Source organism: Lonchura striata, chromosome 1A (assembly GCF_050655825.1).
Source record: "Lonchura striata isolate lonStrDom1 chromosome 1A, ASM5065582v1, whole genome shotgun sequence".
Taxonomy (NCBI): domain Eukaryota; kingdom Metazoa; phylum Chordata; class Aves; order Passeriformes; family Estrildidae; genus Lonchura; species Lonchura striata.
Genome location: NC_140741.1, coordinates 44,546,882 through 44,569,861, shown reverse-complemented (window position 1 = coordinate 44,569,861; position 22,980 = coordinate 44,546,882). Strand labels below are relative to the sequence as shown.

The 22,980-nt window shown below is 34.4% G+C and overlaps 1 protein-coding gene across 4 annotated transcripts in view; it reads right to left on the bottom strand.

Annotated features, from left to right (window-relative positions):
• Window positions 1–22,980, bottom strand: part of SLC16A7 (solute carrier family 16 member 7) — a 79,427-nt gene that overhangs the window by 37,823 nt on the left and 18,624 nt on the right. Inside the window, exon 2 of one of the 4 annotated variants that reach the window (XM_021547458.3) lies at window positions 8,582–8,675. The exons of 2 other annotated variants lie outside the window; for them this stretch is intronic. The gene's annotated coding sequence lies outside the window, so the exon portion shown is untranslated. One more of the 4 variants, XM_021547459.4, reaches the window with a different exon arrangement.

Genomic DNA, 22,980 nt, shown 5'->3' with positions numbered 1-22,980 from the left:
TTGTTTTATAGATTTGAATAGTCTGCTGCTCCAACTTACCCTTAACACATGTTAATTACACTGCTGTATTTGAAATTAATTACTCTGTAGTAGCATTAGAACATAATGAGTTAAATAGGAATTATACTCTCATCAAAGATCCTTGCTTAAATGCTGTAAGTTTGTAAATTTTCATTAACCCCTCTTTAAGAGTTCTCAGCAGGATAGCAGAATAGCAGGTACCATCTCATCAAATGGTATTGCCTCACCAACTTCTATAAGTTATTGTCATAATCTTGGGAACAATTTTGAGCCTTTGAAGAAAAACATTTCTTGTTAGTTTTGTGAGAAGGCTTTGCTCCTACTTGCAATCTTTGTTTTTTGGTTTTTTTTTTTCTGGAGAAAGGGAACATGTGGAAAGACTGTAAAGTAGCAACAGAGTCTGTTCCCTGCTTTTAGTTCTAACTACTCAGATCTGGAGGCAAAATAGCTCCTAAGGAGCTCTGGTTCCTAGCTTTAAAGAACAGGCTAATTATCCTGAAATGGGAAATCAGTCTCCTTTTTGTCTGTGTTCAGAGACTAAGTGATAAAAAAAACCCATGTAGATGAAAGATGCACTCAGAGTCGCAATTCACTGCCTTTTTTCCACTAGGGTTTAATCTTAAGTACAAATACACCCTGTGTGAGACCAAAACTACTAAAAATGTGCCCAGGCTAGACAGCATTTTAGAAAGATGTTGGGTTTTGTAAAGTTTCTCCTACAGACTTGAATCTAAGGGTCATGTCTGTAAATGCTTTCCAGACTTCTATGTGACAATAAAATAACTTACATATAATGTATTACATTAAATTGTATTTATAGGGCTAACATTAGAGTTTGTGACTCTTGCTAAAAGTCTAAGCAAAAATAATCCCAAAATCACCATTGTTACTTAAATCCTATTTCACTTTATTCTTAAAAATACATCTACAGGTATTTTAAGTCTAAATCACTAGCTTATTGAGAAACAAAACATTTTGTTTTTCTTGAAGAGCAGATGAAGGAACTAGTTATAGGTATTTGTATCTATGAAACAAATACGTAATTATTTGCAGTTCAGAATCAGTATTGTGGTGTACTTGTCATCCCACTGAAGCAGTGACAAAACAAGTGCTTGAAGCAGTGTGGGAACGTGAGAGCCCCTCCCACATCCAAGGCAGATATATGCAAATTATTGTTCATACTGTCTAGGAGGTTGGCAGAGGCAGGCTCATGCTGTAAGATAAAATTAAATGAGAAATCCCCATAACTTTCTTTCTTCTTAGGGTCTAGCATTTCAATTGACTGATTCTTAAGCAACAGCCTCAACTGGGCAGATAATTGGATGTTACAGCAAGAACTCTGCTGAGCTATACTAGGATAATTGCAGATCTGACCTGATGGCTGTGGGAATATCCACAGAATCACAGAATGGGCTGACTTGGAAAGGACTCACAAGGATCATCAAGTCCAGCTGCAAAGGACACCCCAAGAGTGACACACACACCTGAGATTTTTTGTGCAAATACTTCTTGAACTCTGTCAGGCTGGTGCTGTGACCACTTCCCTGGAGAGCCTGTTCCAGTGCCCAAACACCCTCTGGGTGAAGAACCATTTTCTAATATTCAACCTAAAGCTCCCCTGACGCAACGTCAGGCCCTTCCCTCTGTCTGTCACTGGTCACCACAAAGAACAGATCAGTGTCTGCCCCTCCTCTTCCTCACGAGGAAGTTGTAGAGCACAAAGGTCTCCCCTCAGCCTTGTCTCCTCCAGGCTGAATAGACCAGGTGACCTCAGCCACTCCTCACACATCATCCCCTCAAGGCCTTCACCATCTTCGTTATCCTCCTCTGGACACTCTCTAATAGTATAATGTCTTTTTATATTGTGGTGAACAAAACTGCACACAATCATCAAGCTGAGGCCACACAGTGCAGAGTGTATTTGAAGATCTAATTCAGTCTGACCAAGAATAAAGGCATACCATGGAATTCCTTTCTTCCTCTTAGAAGACTCAAAATAGGATTACGGACACAGAAGTGAGTCCTGAAAGATGCTTCCCTATAAAAAGCAAAGCATATAAATTATGCTATTAGTCTAATTAAAATTCTATTTGCACTACGGCCAAAACCTCCATCTGAGAAAATTATATTGTAAATATATTTGAGTTATTACATCATTGAAATCAAATTTGGAGCATTCCTAAATCAGTAGTGAGATGACTAACATAATCTGTCGAAACTAATATATATTAATTCAGTATTTATAATTAATTTGATTTTTGTGTCTGGGTTTGGTTTTTTATTTGTTTTTTATTTTGAACTTCATATGTTGTACTACCACATTCTCCTGGGAATCCATTATCTGTATTCACAGCCATAGCCATGAGTTGGATTTCCATTCATCATGTCTTCTGTTATTACCTTTTTTCACTGTTTTTAAGGGAAACCTGCATGACTGGCTTACTCTAGATGACTAAACACCTACATGAATATAGTTAGGTGACATGAATTCCAACCAAAGTGATTGCAATTCTGTTTTAATTACTTCAAAAAGACAGTCAATACAATATATAAGCTAAAGAGGTTGTCACTCTGCCCAAGTTGAAGTGAAATGAAATCAACTGTTGATGGCTAAATTGAAAATGCCAGTGATTCAGTCTGAAGAATTAATCAGATTTAACAGTAAGTTGACTGAAGTTGTTGAAAAATTCTGCAGACCTGGAAAAAAACACCAAATTAATCAACTTTTCAAAAAAAAAAAAAACCAACCTAAAACTTTCTTCTGCCATTAAAGAACTAATATTAATAAGCTCAGCTAAACCCTTCATAAGTCAAAGTCTTAGCTCCTTACACTCCAAGAGTATTGATAAACTTATTAATTTCTAACCACTCACATAATCTCTTAAATTCTAGCACTACTCCCACATATTAAAGTATGGTGGTTACCAGCTTGACAACTTACAAATGATTGATATTATAACTCTTTTTAGACCAATATTGAACAATATTGGTAACATTAGCCTTTCAACTACATCAGTACACTCATCTTCTCTAAAACTCACATTGAATAAAAATTTTAAAAAGAAGACTTCCCAGAACAGAAGTCATGAAAATTTGGAGCTGTTTGTTTGATATGTATTTGAAGAATTCTGATATTTGGAAGTGGGGAGCTATAGATTCATGCAGTTGTAATATTTTATAAATGGAAGAACTAAGGTTTTAAGTCAGTGTTAATGGAGTTATCTGCACAGCTGTTGAATATTGCTTGAAAAATAAATAGCATAATCTTTTGAAAGCAGCAGATTTTCCATTATCAACAATAACAGATATTCATTTTAATACCATTCTTTTTCAATACTAATCTGCAGGAAAAAAAATATCAATTATGGGAAAAGCTAGCCTATTCTTAGGCTGCACCACTAATTAATATTTTCAAAATCTAAATTTGTATCTTTTTACATAAACATTATTTGAAAGTGGCAATATTTAATTCATTTATTGCTGAATATAATATTCACATACATCTATGAGCTGAATATTTGACATTAGGAAGATGCAATAGATTCCAATTGAAATTCTGCTGATATTAATTTTTGTAAACTTTATGAAAGTTACTGTGGGCTCTTGTGATCAGAATCCAGCTGTCTAGGCTCTCTTCTCTGCTCCATATTATGGCCCAGTGTATTTTTTGTATATGTCTTACCACTCATTTAAATCCCAGCCCAAAAGAATAATCTCTCACATACTGGGAAAGTATTTTTCTTCTATCCTCGCATAACACATGACTCCTATGGGTGGAAATAGTTACTTAATGTTTAAGTCTCAGTGACAACTACTCAGATTATGTAATAGAAAGTAAACTGATCTGGATTCTGTTCCTAAGAGCACATGACAGAGAATATATAGCAGGCCAAGGCTGGAAAACAACTCCAGAACTCCAGACTGCAGAAGTTTATACAGGGTTCACATTTCATTTATTCCTGTCAATGTGGAAATTGTTACTAGTTTACGATTTTTTTTCTCTATTACTAATAAAATGGAAAAACTTTGGAATGCTTCCAATGACATAATCTTTTAGAAGTGTGAACTAGGAAATCTAATGAATTATAAATCACCTTTTAGCAAAGCTACAGTTATCTTACATACTTTATAGAGAAATAAGTAAATCAGGCAGGAAGGAAAAGGGCAGAACTACCAAAACTTACAATGAGGAAAAGACCTTTTAAAAAAAATTACTTGGGGCCCATTGCATGTTGAAAAAACCAGCAAAACTTCTGCAATTCTGGGTATCCAATATGAAAACCTCCCCAGAACTTAGGTAGGAAGTAAGAAGCCATTTAGTTTATATAGATTTTTAAAGATATACAGAGTAGAGAAGAGTGTGAGAGTGTGTGAGAGTAGAGGGAGTAAGCCACCTATTTGTCTGCAATAAAACTAAAAATATATAGATAATTGAAACCACAAAATCCAATTGATTCAACTGTGCCTTTAAAAGCTTGATACGTAAGCTCTTTCTGCCAGCAAGAGTTAAAATGTGAGCCACTGGTTCCAAACACACTATAGCCCAAACATAAATTAATCCAAAAGTCATTCCGGAATTACTAAAACATATTAGGTTATATGTTAGGTTAGAAAAAAGAAAGAGAGAAAGAGGGAAAGAAAAAACAAGAGCAAAAGAGAGAGGGAGAGATAAAGAGGAAGAATGGAAGAGAAAGAAAGAAAGAAAGAAAGAAAGAAAGAAAGAAAGAAAGAAAGAAAGAAAGAAAGAAAGAAAGAAAAAGAAAGAAAGAAAGAAAGAAAGAAAAAGAAAGAAAGAAAGAACAAAAATTTATAAAAAAGCAGTTTTAGAAGTAAATCAATGTTATTTTGCAAAATAAAGTGGAAGAATTACAGAATGTCAACATTATTCTCACAGAGACATCTACCCAATGTTTTTTTTCAAATCAGAGGCACTACTTTTCATTAGTTTTCATCTCATGGCCAGTAGTAGACATGGCTCTGAAAAAGCAAAATTTGACAGCAAGTTATGCTCCCCTCTCCAACAGTTTCCAGTTCTTGGCAAACACATAATCACACAGTATCATGTCATGTATACTAACACAGTCCTTATGCTTGGGACCAACCAGGGACCATCCCTGAAAATGCATCTACCATTTCTTAAGTGCAGAAATTAGATGCTAATAGCACCTTGAGGACTGTGCAGGGGAATTTGACTTCTCTAACCATCCATGATTAAAGTAAATAGCTATGCCAACAGCCCACTCAATTTTCTTCTTTGTTATGCTGATATTTATGCGGATAAGAAATGATAAAAGAAAGTCTCTTTCTATTTCATAACCCACAACTTTGAGCAAACAGCTAAACAAACGGGGAGGCATACATTCATATGGGATAGTGTAGTACTACACAGACACACTTGCTATCTCTTGATGACTAAACATGGCTAGTAGAAAGAGGAGAGCTGTGTTAGCTCAGTATCCCATTGAGGGAACTTAGCTCTGTTTAAGTATCATGGCATGGTGCTACATAAAATAAGTACATGTATGATGTTTATTTGTCCAGTCTGGAACATAATGATAAAAAAATTCATTTGAAGTATGCACCAAAACTAACATAATTTAGGCAGTGTCAGTGGTCTAACATAAACAAATACAGGGAAGGAAGAATTTGAGATTGTATTTGATTTCCATGGGAAGGAAGAGGATGTTTAATTGCAAACTTACTGTGTACTTTGTCCAAGTGTTAATGAGATGACTTGCTGGTATAATACAAAACAACTTTAAAGACCAAGATGGTTTAATCAAATTCTGACACGTACTCCTCCACCCATTGTAAGAAACTGAGCATGGGGAGATCAAAAAACCTCTCTTGATTATTACAGAGGACACTTTTTTCTAACACAAAAAGTACACAACATCCAAAGAGTACAACATATTGCTGTACCTCTTAGAGAACAGTTCTACAATGCAACAGCAAAAACAATCTTCAGCTGATTTCCAGTAAACTTTAGAATTTATCAAGGGTTTTATGTAAATCATATTGTTTATACATGTATCATTTGCAACTTTTTTTACTCTGACACCTTACTAACTCCTCATAAAACACCCAGAATATATGCATGAAGCCCATGGTTCTGCTCTGGCACAGTAGCATTGAAAAGTTCTCTGGTGCTTTGTCAATACACTCAAGGAGATGATCAGCCACTGAAGAATTCATGAGAAGTGCTAGATCTTTCTGAAAACCCTCCCTTCTCATGCTCACATCAAGAATTTCTGAAGAATCTAGAAATCAATTTTTTCCCAATTTTTTGGTTATATTTTCCACATTTGAATCTCCTATTATAGATTTTCCATTTAATCCCAGCACTATGGATTTAAGATAATATAATCTATTTTCTATTTCACTTACAATGAGAAAAAAAAGCTTTATGGAGTATAAACCTTTTGACCAGAACTTACTAGCTATCTCAGCCTGGTATGAAAGTGCTCCTTTCAAATGTTAAGGCAAGAACTCTTTTTCTTACTATGGACAATGCATAGGTCACTGCCTGGGTTGCAGACACAAAAGGTAGACCTGAAAGCAGAAGCCCTGAACTGCAACAGCCTGTTGGTTATGGGATATGAACTTGCTCATGCATTAACTGTGTTTTAGCTGTCAAATTTCTCAGTTTGATTGACACAGAATATGGGGTAGCACTGCTTCATTGCTCAAAAGCAGCCTGATAAATCCACTACAAGAATCACTTTTGTTGACTTATGCTGGACTCTTAAATGTGAAACTTTTCCCACATACCAAAGTGCTCTGCTCTATATAACCCATCTTTGCCAAAGCCATACCAGTGTAAACAGATGCCTGAGCATCATCTTTCAAATTTCTGCATCTGCATTACACTTCAGATTATTTTTCTGCAAACTGAGATAACATAATACTCCTTATTCTCATTATTGAGAACCTAGAACAACTGAATTTAGATTCTCAAAATTTGACTAGAACAGCTACATAGAAATAGTAGTAGAGTTTAGAAAAATATGTAGCAAATGAGACAAGAAATATAAAAATTTCTGTGGCATTTGCATCCTTGCAATTAGCAAAAGGGCATAGAAAAATATTCACAAAAAGGACTAGTTAAGTCATATTTACCAGGAAGCTTAATAAATCAAGAGTAAAACATATCCAGTGTAGGGCAACAAGCACATCAATCTAAGAAATGAGTCTGTTGTCCCTTTCAGGACAGAAGTTTTATCAGTTTGTACGCAAAACACTGAGCTGTGTTTTTCCTTGTAAAAAGTACATATATATACACATTTGGTTGTTCATGAACTCTGCTGTAGGCCCATGTATTCATAATACATTCATAAGAGTTTAGACAAACTTTCTATATGCAAAATTGTTTGTAACACATAGCAACATGCACAGCACACTCCACACACCTGTTTATTTTGTCTTGATAACAAGACAAAGAAGTGGTAATGGAGTTGTGTAAATCTCAAGGTTTTTCCTTGAAAAGCAATACAATGCTGGGATTCAGAGCCTGAGCATTATAGTCCCCTGAAGACCATTTGCAGTCTTCAAGACAGTAATATTCTTCTTTGTGTACAAAACAGCTCTGGAGTTTGTGCATTTTTCTAAAGCCTTTAAAGAGGTGTCTGCCTATTTTAATTATTTTCACTGAAGTATTAAACTGTTTTCTACCTATGCATCGGTATGCATTGACTATGCAGACACTTCCTATACATAACCTTTCACATACAGCGCGACTGAGTTCAAAGGGGAGTAAATGGATTTGAACTCCATTCAAGCTTTATTTAGCTAGCTCCTTTCTCAGTCAATAGCTGCAGATGAAAGAGCGACCACCTCCTGGGATGACTGGGTTTAATTATGGCTTTGTTTCTCTGCAGATTCTTCTCCAAACACACTTTTCAATATTTCTCTTACTTCTCAAAATATTACTAGATACACTGTGAGGTGTACCTGAGGGGAAGTTCTTGTAAACTGATTCAAGCATAAAATCTATTTTCTATTAAATCCTAGCATTATTATTTAATTCTCATTATATTTTGCAATTTGAATATTAAACATGGAATTTAGGTTTATCCTTTTTCTTTTCTTCCCTTGAAGCTAAGCATTGTGATATTCATCAGTCAACAAAATATTAATATAAAAAAATAAATATTGGTTAAAACAAACTCTGCCCTAATGAGCTCCAAATAAATATTTATGGCTTTTATGCATAGAAAAAGCATGGGTTGTTTCTTTCTTTTTTCCCTAGTATAACTTACTGGTTCAAAAACCATGTCTGTAAAATGTCACATGCATTTATTGTGCCCTTTATATGATGAAAGAAGCATATGATGGAAAAACATATTTAAGTTGGGCGTTTGTGCCTGTGTATATCAGGAAATGGTACAAAGTATGTAGATGATAGTACCTAGGGAATGACATTTCAATGTAGAGTTTTTTATTTGTCCTTTGTAGAAAAAAGGGTGACTGGCCCCTGCATAATAAAAATTACTGTTAAAATATGCAGCACAGATAAATCTTGAATTTTTAGGAAGATAAAACGGACAATAATAGAATGTACCTGTTCAGATTTCCAGAGCAAGTATCAGAGAGCAAAAAGATGAAGTAAAGAGTGTTGTTTTCATCTTCAAAATGTGAGTAAAGCTATAACTCCTCTGCAAAACAAAACAGGATTTTGAGGTGAGAGCACATGAGACATTATCTGGCTCTCGCTATTTGAATCTTTCAATTGGCTCTGACTTCTATCTGTTCTGCATCAGACCCAAAACTGCTGTGTAGGGGGGTTAGCTGAAGTCTTGAATACATTTCCAGTTCATATACATAACAAAATAGCTATTATTACTACACATGATAGCTGAATATTTTAAATGGTACATTAAAACAAAGAACTATTTAATTTCCACCAATCAAAAGAAAAGCATAACCTTTTTCTAGCACCATCCCTAAATCAGACTATCTTTTTCATATGCCAGTTCACAGATTTTTTAACAACCATTAAAAGGAAAAAAAAAATTGAAATGAAAAGATGATGTACAAATTCTGAAGTGAAAAATGTTTTCTCATACAGACTTCTTCATTCATATTTATAGAAAAGACAGAATGGGGATTCCATCCCTTACACAGCAGTAAAATAACAGAGCAGAAGAGCAATAACATGTAATGCAATAATCTGATTTAGAATGATGGCAAACTTTTAAGTACTTTTGATACTTTTCACACCTCACATTTGAACATGCAGGTAAATGGTAGTTTCTAAGAAGTGTATGTTAATTTATCTACCTCCTGCAAAATAAAGCATGAGCCCTCACTGAATTTTATATTATACAATAAGACTACTTGGCCAAAACTGTGACCAGCAGCACTGTAAGAAAACATAAATACAAAACCAAGCAAATGAGCACTCCTGTCATATAAGGTTGCATGACTTCTGTGATTCAGGAAAAAATACATAAAACAAAGCACTTCCTTTAAGGCACATTGGACAAAAAGCACATGTGAAGCTAAAGCAAGACTTCAGTGGATTAAAGGTAAAGACTGAGTGATTACCCATTCCTTAGTGCTAAGCAGATGTATTTCAGACCAGTGGCAGAATCACCCAATATAATTTTTTCTTTTATGAATACTACAGTTCATCCTGATTTCTTAAAATATATATTTTTAAAAATCTTCAGGAAGAATATACTACATCTATCTCCATTTTTCATTGTTATGTGTTGCTTCTAAGTAAGTTTTGGAAAAGTTCACTTTTTGAGCCTTGAGTCACTCATGTTCACCCTCTGCAACACTTTTATATCATTCACTGAAATTCACTCTATTTTGGCTTCTGCATGAGGAATGCCTCCAGAGCTCATTGGAAAATAAGTTAATGCAGATACTGTGGAATTATTAAATGTCTTGTTTATTAGGTGATAAGAATGAAAAAAACACAGTTTGAAAGAAAATCTTTACAAACAATATCTTTCTCTAAAAGCCTAAGATAGCAAAACAGGACAATATCCTATGTCAATAATGATTATATAATATCAAAAATCACTCAAAATTGTGAAAATTACTTATCCATAGTAATGATGCTAAACAGAAGCTAAACAAAAAGGTTGTACTTAGGCCTCCCTTATAATCACATAAGGAAAAAATGACTTACCATTACATGGCATGGTAATATATGTAAAAGTCTTTATGATTAACCTATGCACACCAATATATATAAAAGTCTTTATGATTAACCTATGCACACCTACACCTTACTTTAATAATTTTTTTTGTCTGTTAACAGAGCTAAGTGATGGTTTATTAACTTTAATATATCCTACATACCTACTCTGATGAAATAACGCACTACCACCCTGCCATGTGCTGCCAAATAACTACAAAATCATAGTTAATTGCCAATAAAGCACTTAAAATAAAATGCTTATTTAAGTACAGCAAAGATGTCTCTAGGGCATATTTGCATCATGGGACTTACATAAAATGGCTCCCTAACAATTCGAGATGGAGTCTTTATCCCTATCAATCAAAAGAAAAGATGTATTTTATTAACAGAGCATTATCCAAAATACAATTATTATCTCCATTCCAGGATATTACACTTCACAGAAGAATGTGCATATAGGTAAATTTAAATATAATAATTAGTTAAAGATTTCTATTTTATCTGGGTATCCATGCTGAAGAGCTCCAAGTGGAAAATATGCAGCCTTTCTGAATTACAACATTTATTTTAGAAATAGACTAATGTACCCAGCACAGGAAATACAGAGCAGAGAGATGTATTAAGTCTTTGAAAGCGTATATCAGCTCTTTCTTTTTGTAACATATTTCCACTACAGTATGAGTTGATTGGTATGTATCAAATTGATTGACACATTTGATTCTTCCTTTTTTGAAAATTCTTTCTTTTTCATAGATTCCACTGTATTTATTCTTTTATCTTAATGATGAATTTTTCATATACTTATGAGTTACAATAATATTAAGTACACACCTAAAAACTTTTAACTATATGCCAGACATATAAGCACAATCTTCCAGTCAAGGCAATGACTTGGGTTTCTGGTGACCTGGACCCATTCTCTCATTCTGCATCAAAATTTTCTTGTATTTTTAGACAAGACTTTCATCTCTCAGTTCCACAAAGAACTCCATAACATGCATATATCCATTTAGGCTCAAGACCTTTGCAAGCTTGTTGTTGATAAGAGTTGTCTAATGCCTGTAGAGGAAAGACAGTCATTTCAGGAAAACAAAGTCTACATATCCACCTACAAAGTGGCAATTTCTCCTGCTCAGAGTACATTTTCTTAGTACTTCTATTTTTAGCAGCCAAGGAACATGAGAGCGTTTTCTTCAAAAAAGAACGATTTTATCAAGATCAACTGACAATGTCCTCCTGATAGTCTCAGAATTAAAATTCTCTCCTGAAAGGGAAAAGATGTTGGCTAGAATCTTCTTGCATAGAAAGTGAACTTAAACATTAAGAAAAGTCCTAATTATTGTCCAAGCGTCTAAAAAAGGAACTACTTGTGTCACTTAACAAAACCAACAGTTTGACACACTATTTAACACATAATCTCTAAAATGTAGAATAGTCCAAACCTAAGAAATTACCTCATTTTGTTTACTTAATATACCCAGTGGGAGAAAAACATCCAGCATAATAAAAGCTGGGGCATTTCTGACTATGCTAGAAGCAGAACTTTAGCCCTGTAAGTCACCTAGGAAAAGAAATTTAAGAGGCCTCACTATTATACAGCAGTTCTTTGGGGATCTGACTACTAGAATTTATTCACATGCTTATTTTTATTATCACATAAAAAGCCTACATATGAAACTTACACTCCTTTCTCTATCAAACTTTATTGTAGTGGATTAAGGGATGATGAGATCTAGCCAAACATGTCTCCAATGCAAACAGTATACAAGACCATTTCCTCCAACTATGAAAACCTCACAGTTTAAGTGCCTCTCTCTATATATATATGTGTGTGTGTGTGCATAAATATATATATATATATATATTATTGGTGTTGTTATCTTTGTTCTGGCCATTCATATATTGTCTATCAGCTTCTTCTTTGCTCATTCAGTTTTCAGTGCGAGCCTATGTATTCTACTCAATGAAAGGTCTCTATCACTGTATTACTTTTGCCCTTTGAAGCTGCCTTTTGCACAGATCACTGTCACAACTTACTTAACCTATCTGCATTTTTAAAGCATTTATCACTGTGGCATTGCCACCAGAGTGGTATCAACAATTAAAAAACAGTAGGCAGGCTGTCTGCAGGTAGGCAGGGGAATCAATGTGTCCAGAATACTGTGAGACCATGAAGTTTCTCTTGAACAAACAAGAGCAACTTAAAAAAAAAAAAAAAATTGATTCTGCAGAAAACTTTCCAAAATGAGAGTGGTAGTGGGAAATCCCAAATTTTGTATTTTTTGTAGTGTATTTATTTCCCTTGTTCATGAAAAACCATCAGTGCTTTGTTTATACAAATAACCTTACCTCAGTGGGGAAAAGATTATTTCAGAAACTTCTCTCTCTTCCAAAATGAAATGAGATAAAATGAAAATGAAAATAAAGTATATAAAAAACATGTAAAATTTCCTCCCCCCACCAAAAATAAAATCATAAATCTCCCATTTTTTTAATGCAACTTTGTCTTTTGGTTTAGTACACTCATTCAAAATTTATAGATGCATTTACTTTGCAGGGTGAACAAATCTGGTTTTAGTTGAAAAAGAGACAAAAAATCATTAAAGCCAACATTTCAGATGAGAAGTTTTACTGATATGTGAAACCATTACAGATTAAAGCTAATACTCCAGTTTTTGAAAAAATATTCCCCTCTGTCTTCAGCACAATCTTGGCAAGTTCAATGCCAATCATATTTTTAATTGCAAGTGAATGAAGCCTAGTAGCAGTGTTAATTTGTTGACTGTATGCTAGCAACAGTCCCTCTGCAGTTCATCCCACATTATTTTTCCTAGGCAAAGAAATATATACTCTTGATTATTCTGAATACAACAGATTCCATTTGCAGCGGGCCAAGTGGAAATCCAATATTCAAGCCATTCTACTGGAAAAATGTGACATCTTTATTTTGAAAAACTGGAATAAAAATGCAGGAAGAATCTTTTCTTTTTATTTTTTGCAAATGGAAGAATCAACCTGTAAAAAAATTCCAGTATTCATCCTGAATATACTGATTTACTGGAAAAATTGAAATCAATGCTGGCTTTGGTGCTACACATCACTTAGCTGAAACTATACATGCAAAGTCCACATATTCAGCACTAACCAAGCTATTGCCTGTTTGCATCTTGCAGCATGAGCAAGTCCTTAAAAGACACAAACAGAGAAAGAGGAGCAGATCTTCTGTGCCAAAGCAGAATTCATTCATAAAAAAGGAAAATAATTTGCCATTAACAAAACAGGAAAGCATTCTGAGGGATTAGCACTGCATACATAACATTTTTTGAAGGCTTAATTTCTTCATCACACTGATCTTATTTAAACAGTCTCTTATTTCTCCAATATTTTAGTATTTGTGCTCACAGCTCAAGGATCTCTCGGGAGGCCTCAGCTGAAATTTGGCATCACAGCATACAAGGTCACCTTTTAGTCTCATGACCAGAGCTTTTGGTTCACCCTCATTGACCCTGCCTGCACTATACTCTAAGTTAAGTCATGCAAGGAGGTGGAAAGGATTATGCAAGAAAACGTGGGCAGGCTCAGTAGCATGTATAACCTTATGCACTTAGAAAAGAAGCACTTGACTCTCCCCTCTCAGCATGATTTGCATATCTCTGTGGTGTCCAGTTGTCATTTTCCTTCTGTCCTTTTCCAGTCAAGACAGATACAAATCCTGTGCTTTCACACAAAATTCAAGGCATCTCTCTTTTCTATCCTATGGCACAGTCACAGGTATTTTAGAGAACTATTTGTGGCTTGCTGATACCCTGAAGCACTTTTTCCAATAGCCATTCTCACCTCAGCTGACCAGCACAGAACAACATGCCATTTCTGGAGAAGAACTGCCAGCCAGAAAGCTTTCAACTGTGAAATCATTCAACAAATATAAGAAACAATATAACCAACTGGGCAAAACTGGTGGGTTTTATTTGGCAAAAAAAAAAAACAAAAAAAAAAAACACCCACAGAATTTCAGGAATATTGAATAGTTGATACTTTCCTCATCAAGTGATACTAGATTTAGGTAATTTTTATTATTTGTAACAGTTTTCTTACTCTTTAATTTCTTTCCTGGCATCCAGCATATACCCAGTTCCTTCTTTACAGTTACAAGATTCATTATTTCCTGCTAGAAATACAGATGCATGAGCCTCTCCAAAACACTGCTAGCCAGCATAGTATGAGCACAGTTACAGCTATAATGAAGAAAGCAAAGCAGCAAAGTTTTTTTTTTACCTTGAACAATCAGATCCTGAACCAAATTACGAGGAATATCAAAAGGAATTAATAACTAGGGCCAGAGGAGAGAAAAATCTACCATAAACCTTTTTTTCCTTCCCTTAATTTCAGAAATCTCAAACATAGGGCAGGGGCATAAAGAGGGTAGCAAATCAATGAAACAAAATTATGTTTGCAGATTCTTTTAATAGAAGTTTCCAGCAATTAAACCTATATGAAAGTTGGGCTGTGGAATTATCTTCTGTCAACATGACTGAGACAAAAGTTATATGAAACATTAATGTTGATGCCAAAGTAGTGGAAAATAAAAGTTGAATGAAACAGGTAAACAAACAAAATCAATATGATTTTAAAACCTGTTGAATGAATTCTCCAGTTTCAATCTCTATTTGATGCATGTCTGTCTCATCTGTGCATGCAAATGTTAAAAGAAGCTTCTCTAGAAAAAAATCTTACAACTGTTTAGGTTTCAATAAGGACTCAGAAGTTATTTTTAAATCAAGCAGTTATTTAATGAATCCTAATTTCTCAGTTTTCAACTCATATCATGACAAAGAAAAGACTTAATTTCAGAAACTGTAGAAAACACATTCTGTAAAGTAACATGGTATAATTAGGATGTAAGGCAATAGAAACATGATTCCAGATATGTAAGACACTGACCAAGTATTTCAAAATTATCTCTTAAATCAGAAGCCATTAAGTAGCAATGATGCTCATTTCACTTTCCAATTTCAAAACTGAAATTTTCTTTTTAAGAATATATTGAAACTTCATCTTGATAATGCAAATGAAGAATAGGATCAGAGTATTTACTATCCAACACATTGTTTTATATGTACCAAAACCAATTTAAGCATGTCACACACAGTATGTAGTATTTTTTGAAACATAAGCAACAAGGAAACTAAAGCATAGTGAGAAACATTGAAAATTATGTTAAAGGTATAAAAGCAAATCAAAACCAGACTTATTTTAGTTCTATTCCACATAAGCCCAGCAATAACTCTATATCCTACATAAATCTGTTGCAGGATTTAAAGTACAAAACTGTTTGCTGCTACCTGACAAGAAAAATTAATGATCCAACAAAAATGGTGTGGAAGTAAATTTTATGCTAATAGGAAACATGCTGAACCACCCTTAGTCCTGAATCCAGACAAATGAACCAAGGCCTACTGTACTACAGCATAGCTTAAGTACAATTTTCCTACTTGCATGGTATGCCTGTGACAAATACAGCCTGAGGTTTCCAACAACAGACATGTTGTTATTATGGCAACTGCACAGAGTAATAAAAGAAACCTTGTGAAAACCACATGTGACAAAAGTTGAAAGGAAAGTCACAGTAAATAATTGCTTCCCTGAATCTGGGCCTACTGCTATTCTTTTAAGTACTTTCATGACTGCTTGTTATACTGTAGATTGCAATAAATCTACAATTAAATTATTTTTATTGACAGGTATGCACATCATGTTAAACGCTGAAATAAGAAATTTGTAAAGCAAGCTTGAGGCTGAAAGAACATAGTGACATTTGATTATTATATTATTCTAGCATCAGTCCATTATTCTTAATGGATTTCATCCTCACAGGGCATAGATAAGAAAATATATTGGTTTTCTATTCAAAAATATGCTGAGATGATCAAAAACTCAAAAAAATGATATATGCCTTTGAGACTTCCAAGACAAATTTTATTCTAATACCTTTTTAAACAGTTAAGGAGTTTCTTATTTTTCATATGGAGATGTGGAAATTTGATGCAAGAGAAATCAAGGTAAAAAAAATCAATAAAGAATAGTGGACAAAAAGATTAAAATAAGTACAAAAAATTTTTGAGGAAATGTACTGATGTAACAACAGGTAGATTTGTGGCAATATTAATGTAATGCAAATGCAGCACATTTGTACTGCTCATACTGTACAATAAAAGAAAAGATTAACAAGTGGCTAAATGCCAGTACCTAGGCATTTCTAAATCAGGCTACAGATTAAGAAAAATCCTCTTTCCAGTTCATTATAGAGTCAAACATATTTCAGAGTTAATAGTACTCACCATGAAAAACTAAGAAGCAGTGCTTTCAAAGCAAGTTCAGACACTGTCCTCATAAGAAATGAGGAAACAGTGGAAGTAAGCCTCCGTGTGACAGAACACCTCTCTCTTGCCTGCCATTTTGAGATACCACAATGAAGTATCTCACAAACCAAGATCTAGCTCACTAGTTTAAAATTACCCTCAAATTTATCAGCAATGTTTTTTTGTCTGATGCCCCGTTACATGTGGCCATCAGGATACAGGCATAAGAACAGCTCTTTACACAGAAAAGTATTTTCAACTTCTAAAATATTATGTGTAGCAGACAAAGAAGGATAAGGACTTTATATGTAGCTAAAAAACTACATTTCCCATGTAACAAATTGAAATTAATTCATACCTACTTTTCTGTGAACTGATGTCTGAATTGCTCTTCAGCAACCTGCTAGAAATTAAATGTTCCCCAAGACCAGATATCAACTGTTAGCCTGGGTTTTAGAAGTGTTTTTTAGAAGTGTTTTGGTGCCTCATCAGATATCGATGCAATAACCAGTGAAGCTGGATTTCTGTCACTGTTCTGTTTCACTGTGGTATGTATAATGTAATTTCTCTTCAAAACTTTTATTTCAATCCTACAGTACCTGCCAAATATGAGCCTTACAGCATGATTTGATTGCACACAGGGCTAGTAGCACTATTTTCCTCCATTTGCATCAACTGCTTAAATTACAGTAACTTTTATTTTGGAACTAATGGCATTCTCTCATGTTTCTGCTTTGTCAGTCTGTTTAATCAGCATTATATGAGAATACTGGGCACTTGAGCCTAAGATTATGTATATCTGCATGCCATTTTCTTCTCTTACTGCTATCACACAACTTATTCAGCTGCACTATGTGGCCAGATGTTAGCACATACTGTTGATCCATATCGTTCTTGCCAACTAAAAACTTAATATAATGGGATCATCTTGAACAAATAAAATACTTACCAAGGGACAGAAAACAAGTTTTATGTGAAGTTTGCAATGCATCCCACAACACTTTTTTTATAGACTGTAATTAACTAATATTCTCATATATTATGGAAAGTTTTCCTCATAAGTCAGAGACTAAATATTAAACAAAGATTTCAAGCCACTTAACTTACAGAAGTAGACACCCAAAAGACCAGACAGTCCAAAATGTTTTTTTTTTTTATCATATCCCTATTTTAGTACAGCAGTGGTCTACTTGCGATTAGTGTTTTAAAGTGTCTGCAATGCCATGTTTGGTTAACATACTCTTTTTTAAAGATTCCCAATTTCATCAGATGGGACTTCTCTCTTTTCCATTTTTCTTTATTTCTCTATTCAGTATCTTAAAGTGCCTCTTTGGTGGGCATGAAGGTTCATGAAATGAAAACTTGCTTCTTCCTCATACTATGTTTATTCTTCTGATTTGCACAAGGTGTAATTTTGTCCTGAAAAAATAAAATTTTTCAAGTTGACTTTAAGCCTTAAGATGAGTGATTTTAGTAACAGGGAGAAGGGTGATGGCTTTTCCTCTTGCAACTTAAGGATTTCTGCATTGAAATAGCTAAATTTGGCTAACCATGCCCCAAAAAAACTGATTTTTTATCTTGTAGTCCCATCCCTAATCCTAATCCAGAAAACACCAATAGGAAGGGGGTTTTGGATGCTTCTCATGGAGACTTCTTCATCATATATATCACATAATTCATACCAGTTACCTCCTCAGTTCTTTTGCTTTTCAACTGCATGTTTGAACATTCCACCTGACTTCACATCTGCCATCACTCTCTTTAAGCAAAAGACCCAATCCTAAGGGGCTCAAAAAGACTTTCTTTCCCAGATCAGCTGTCCTAGTTTTGCTTTTCTACCTCCTTCTCTAGACTGAATGCACTCTCAACACATACTGCTTGCATTGCACACCACCATCAGGCACTCAGCTGAAGTTACAATGACTTCAGGCTGAAGTTATATGAACCTGCCATTTTCAGTTTAGATTAAGTTTCTCTTTTTCTGGTGCCCAAATTCACATGCTTTCATTCAAGGGCTAGCCAGCAGCAGAGATGTGAGCTGCCCCCTAAGTTCTAGAAGTGCTGACTGCAGTGCAGAGCCTGCCAGGGACTTCCCTTCTACCACAAACCCGGGCACCCAGGCTGCACCAGCAGGTCTCCACCTCTGCCTTCCCAAGCAAGTGCAGGCTGCAAAGCAAACACACAAGTCAAACCCCCTATGTTATCTAATGAGTATTGTTTTTTTTTGCAATACCACATATTGCAATCACATTTCTATCATACTCTTCTTTCACAAATACCTGGCGTTTACTGTCAACCAGGAAAAGAACTTCAGCTTTAATGAATCTGACAGAAGTGAGGGAGGGTGGAAAAATGAATTTACACTTGATACAGCAACCACAAATAGATGTCCAGAATGAAGTGAAATCCATAAAAAGGCTCCTCACAGTCAATCTAAAGATGATGTAATGACATAAATCACATACTCTTGATGCTCCATGTCTGTGACATTATGAAAACACTATGATGTAGAAGAGGATAGTAGGTGACAACTATGTGCTATTTCTCACAATACAAGGATGATAAGCTACTCAAATAAATTATAAGGCAAATTCTTTTATGAATCATGTTTTTAGCAAAACTACAAAGATTGAATAATACTTCATTTTACTTCCCTAAATAAACCTTGAACCTTGCCTAAAACCTAATGTGGGGGTGGGGGGAGAACCAAGTAAAAAACCACTATTCTTTCCTTAGAAATCCAACTCCTCAAATAATCCTAACAGACGTCAACATTCCTATCTCTCAAAACAAACATTAAAGGGGTGTTTTCATGGTATTTTATCCTGCTCTCACAGGTCTAAATTTCAGAAGTCACTGTGAATTGCCCTTTTGCATCCACTGTCAGAGCATTTCCTGATTATATTGCAGAATTAACCATTTTGAAAAAGGGAGAGCAATTATTATTTGCAAATGTGGGAGTAAGTCTTTAGAGACAATGACATCTCTTGACACAAGGCAATAGTATATTTGATGAAATATAAAACAGTTGGTTAACTACCAAGCATTGTAAATGAGTGGTTACCAAGAAAGCACTAATTTCTTCCAACAATATTCCTGATAACAAACCTCAAAAAACAATCTCATATGAAGTCCTAAAAAGGCCTTTAGTTTTCTTTCTAGGAAAACACTCCTCAATGATTCAGTGACACAAACACACACTAAATATTTTTCTGGGTCAAAGCTAGAAAGCCCAACATGCCCAAGGACTGAATTTTAGACAGGAAAGTGACTGTGAAGTGCACCCACCCACCCCTTATGATTCATGTTTGCAGCTCAGCTGCATGATGGCTCAAGAGCATAACTACTGCTGTCAGGCTGATCTCATGAAAAGCAGGGATATGTACAGGACAGCTGGCCAGCAACAGATGGGAATATGCTGTTCCATCTCACAGGTTGGTAGACTTCCTGTGGCAGCACATGCTGTCCAGAAGAAATTCTAATTCTAATGCAGCACTGGTCTTCCAAAGGAGGCCTGGCTTTAAGCCACAGTCAAGTCCTAGAATTCAAAGAACTTCTTAAATTCTCTATCAACTCCTTAAACAGTTTGGTCATTTATAGTTCAGATCTGTTGTTTGTGTTGAGAATTAATTAGTCAGTTCTTTTAATTCTTTTTGTTTGCTTGTCTTAAGGTGAAAGGTTTTATGAGCAGAACTTGATATAACTGTTGATAGTTTAAATTTTTTTGCCCTTAAAGAAGAAAATAATTTAATTTTCTAATAAAATGATAAATGCAAAAAGGTCATCATCAGTTGCAGTCACTACAAGGATTATTGCTTTTGCTCATTTCGCTTCATGCTAACATTAGTTTTGACCACCAATTGACTTCTAAAACAGTTAAGTTGCATTAAAATCAGACTCTCGTTCTTGAATTTACAAGGTAATTAATTTGTCTTTTATTCATTTTCTTAACACCAAGAATTTTTTGATTTTTGATGTTTCAAATTAAATATTACTTGAAAACAAAAAAATAAAACTCATTTGAAAACTTAAAGAAACAGAAATTAAGAAACCAGTTCATTCTGACCTTCTGAGTGGAAAGAAATGAATATATGAAACATTCACGCTGTTTGTCATTATCAAGGTGGCTGGAAACAACTGTAGGGAGCTCATTCCATTATGCCAACTCACCCTGACCCATCTAGTCATTGTGTGTTAAATGTAAAAAATTATAATAATTATCTCCTAAAAATAGAACTATTGTTGTGGATAACGGTATCTATACCATAAAAGCCAGTATTCATTTGTAGTCCTGGACTCAAACCAGGGGTTAAATTATGAGACACTAATATAAATTTAGGGAAAAGCAGGTTAAAGGGGATTGCAAAACAGGATTTGGCTGAGAAATACTGGTTTTTTGCATTATCACCTGCACTGCGTACAAAGAGTGATACAACTTCACAGGGTACAAGAAGACACCTTGAGTTCATATTTCACAGATGATTAGAATTTCTATACAAACAATGCCTGTTCAATTCTATCCATATACGTAGGCATATATTGATAATTTTTTTCCTTTTCTCTTTTCAAAAGACTTTAAAGTAAAAATTATAACATATTAACAGTGATGTATAAACTCAACTCTGTAGCAAATGCTTTTTAAGCACACAAATTAAAAATTCGAAAAATTGCTATTGTCTAATATTCAACAAATACAATTTCTGTATTATATGTTTCCCCTCTTTTAAACTAAAAGATCAGTTCACAGAAATATATATTCAGTCTGATATTTTGAAATGCCTCCTGACTTCAAAGAATATCTGCCTAGGAACAATCATCAATGTTTTACAGTTTCTTCCTCATTATCAACAAGTATTTCAGTATTCAAACTAAGGGAGCAATTCCTGTGAGTACTCATACACAGCATTTTAGTACTTGAGCATATTCTTACTGAGCCCCACAGCAATATCTTTCAATCTACTGAGCTTTAAAGAGGGTTTTGATGAAAAAGACACATAACTTTGCACAATATGGTCTACAAAAAAAAGGACCTGGATACTCTTGAGTACTCACACAAACAGAAATATTCCATCTAATTGTTTACAAATATGAACCTCAAACAAATGCAGCAAGCTAGAATTGAATTTAACTCACTCTTTAAGCCACTGATTCGTCCTCACAACAAATGAGAACATGAATATGATATAGTTCTACTCAGAAAAATAAGTTGAACTTGCTGAGTGAAATATGCTAGTTCAATGTTTTCTCTTTTTCTGCAACCTCAGAGCCAATCCTTTTCTTTTTTTAATAGTCTCTCCACTCTTAAATTTGAGATCTACAGAGCACCAACAGCTTATCAACTGTCAAATATTTTTAAATTATTATTAAAAGAGTTAGAATTATTCTAACCTATTATTTTCTCTAATTTCTTCATGCATCAGATATTGTTACTGTTTTACACTCATGAGCTAAAATATTAATGCAAATGACAAATCATGTATCAGAGTTCAAAATCCAATGTAAAAGGACAAATATAAATATACATGCTTAATTTCCATAATTCATATAATTGGTGCATATAGTATATATAGCTTTTGTATCAGCAGACATCATATACACTGACATTTTTGTGATTACTATAATGCATTAGTTATGATCTACTGTTGCTAAGCATATAATATTAATTTGCTGCAGTATAATGAAGTAATAAAAATTTAAATGGTTATCTGAAGATAGAGATAGGGGAGTGCTTTGTGACTTTTAAGGATCTTTAGAACCAAACATCACAGATGGCAATTTTATCTGCGATTGATGACCACTTACATTTGTCATCTCCTAGAAATTGATTCCACCAGTTTTGTTTTGTTGTGAATCACCAGATGGCACTTCTTCCTACTCTTAAGAGTTACACTCAGCATGTAGGAGTTAGATCTGGGACAAACATTTCCAGCTGAACTGAGATGCTGTATAGATTTTGAGATCCTTACCAGAAAAGAAGCACTTGTCTTGTTTCAATCCCTCCCTTTAACTGAAAATATTCTTTCTCAAATTAGTTGCTGTAGATAAGGTATGTCTACACAACTGGAAAAAAAAGTATTAAACCCCCTCCACACTTTTGTCAACACATATGCATTGCCCTGCCCAGAGACATTTTTAAAATAATTCTTTCACATTCTCCAGAAGACTATATTTAAAGCTGCACTTCTAGCTGGAATAAAATAATATTGACAAAACAAAATAAAACTGTGTTGAAAAGTTCGTCCATTTCTAAGCAGCATTGTAATTTTGCAGCTTCTTATTCTAGTGATTTTCTTCAAATAATTTTTCTCCCTTGTTTCCATTTGCATTCCACAGGAAGAAAAAAAATCAGACAAGTATGCAGTCATGGAAAGAGCTCTCAGTGAAGTACAACCATGATTCATTATCATCACATACTAATGGGATATCTCAGTGGAAACACCATAATGC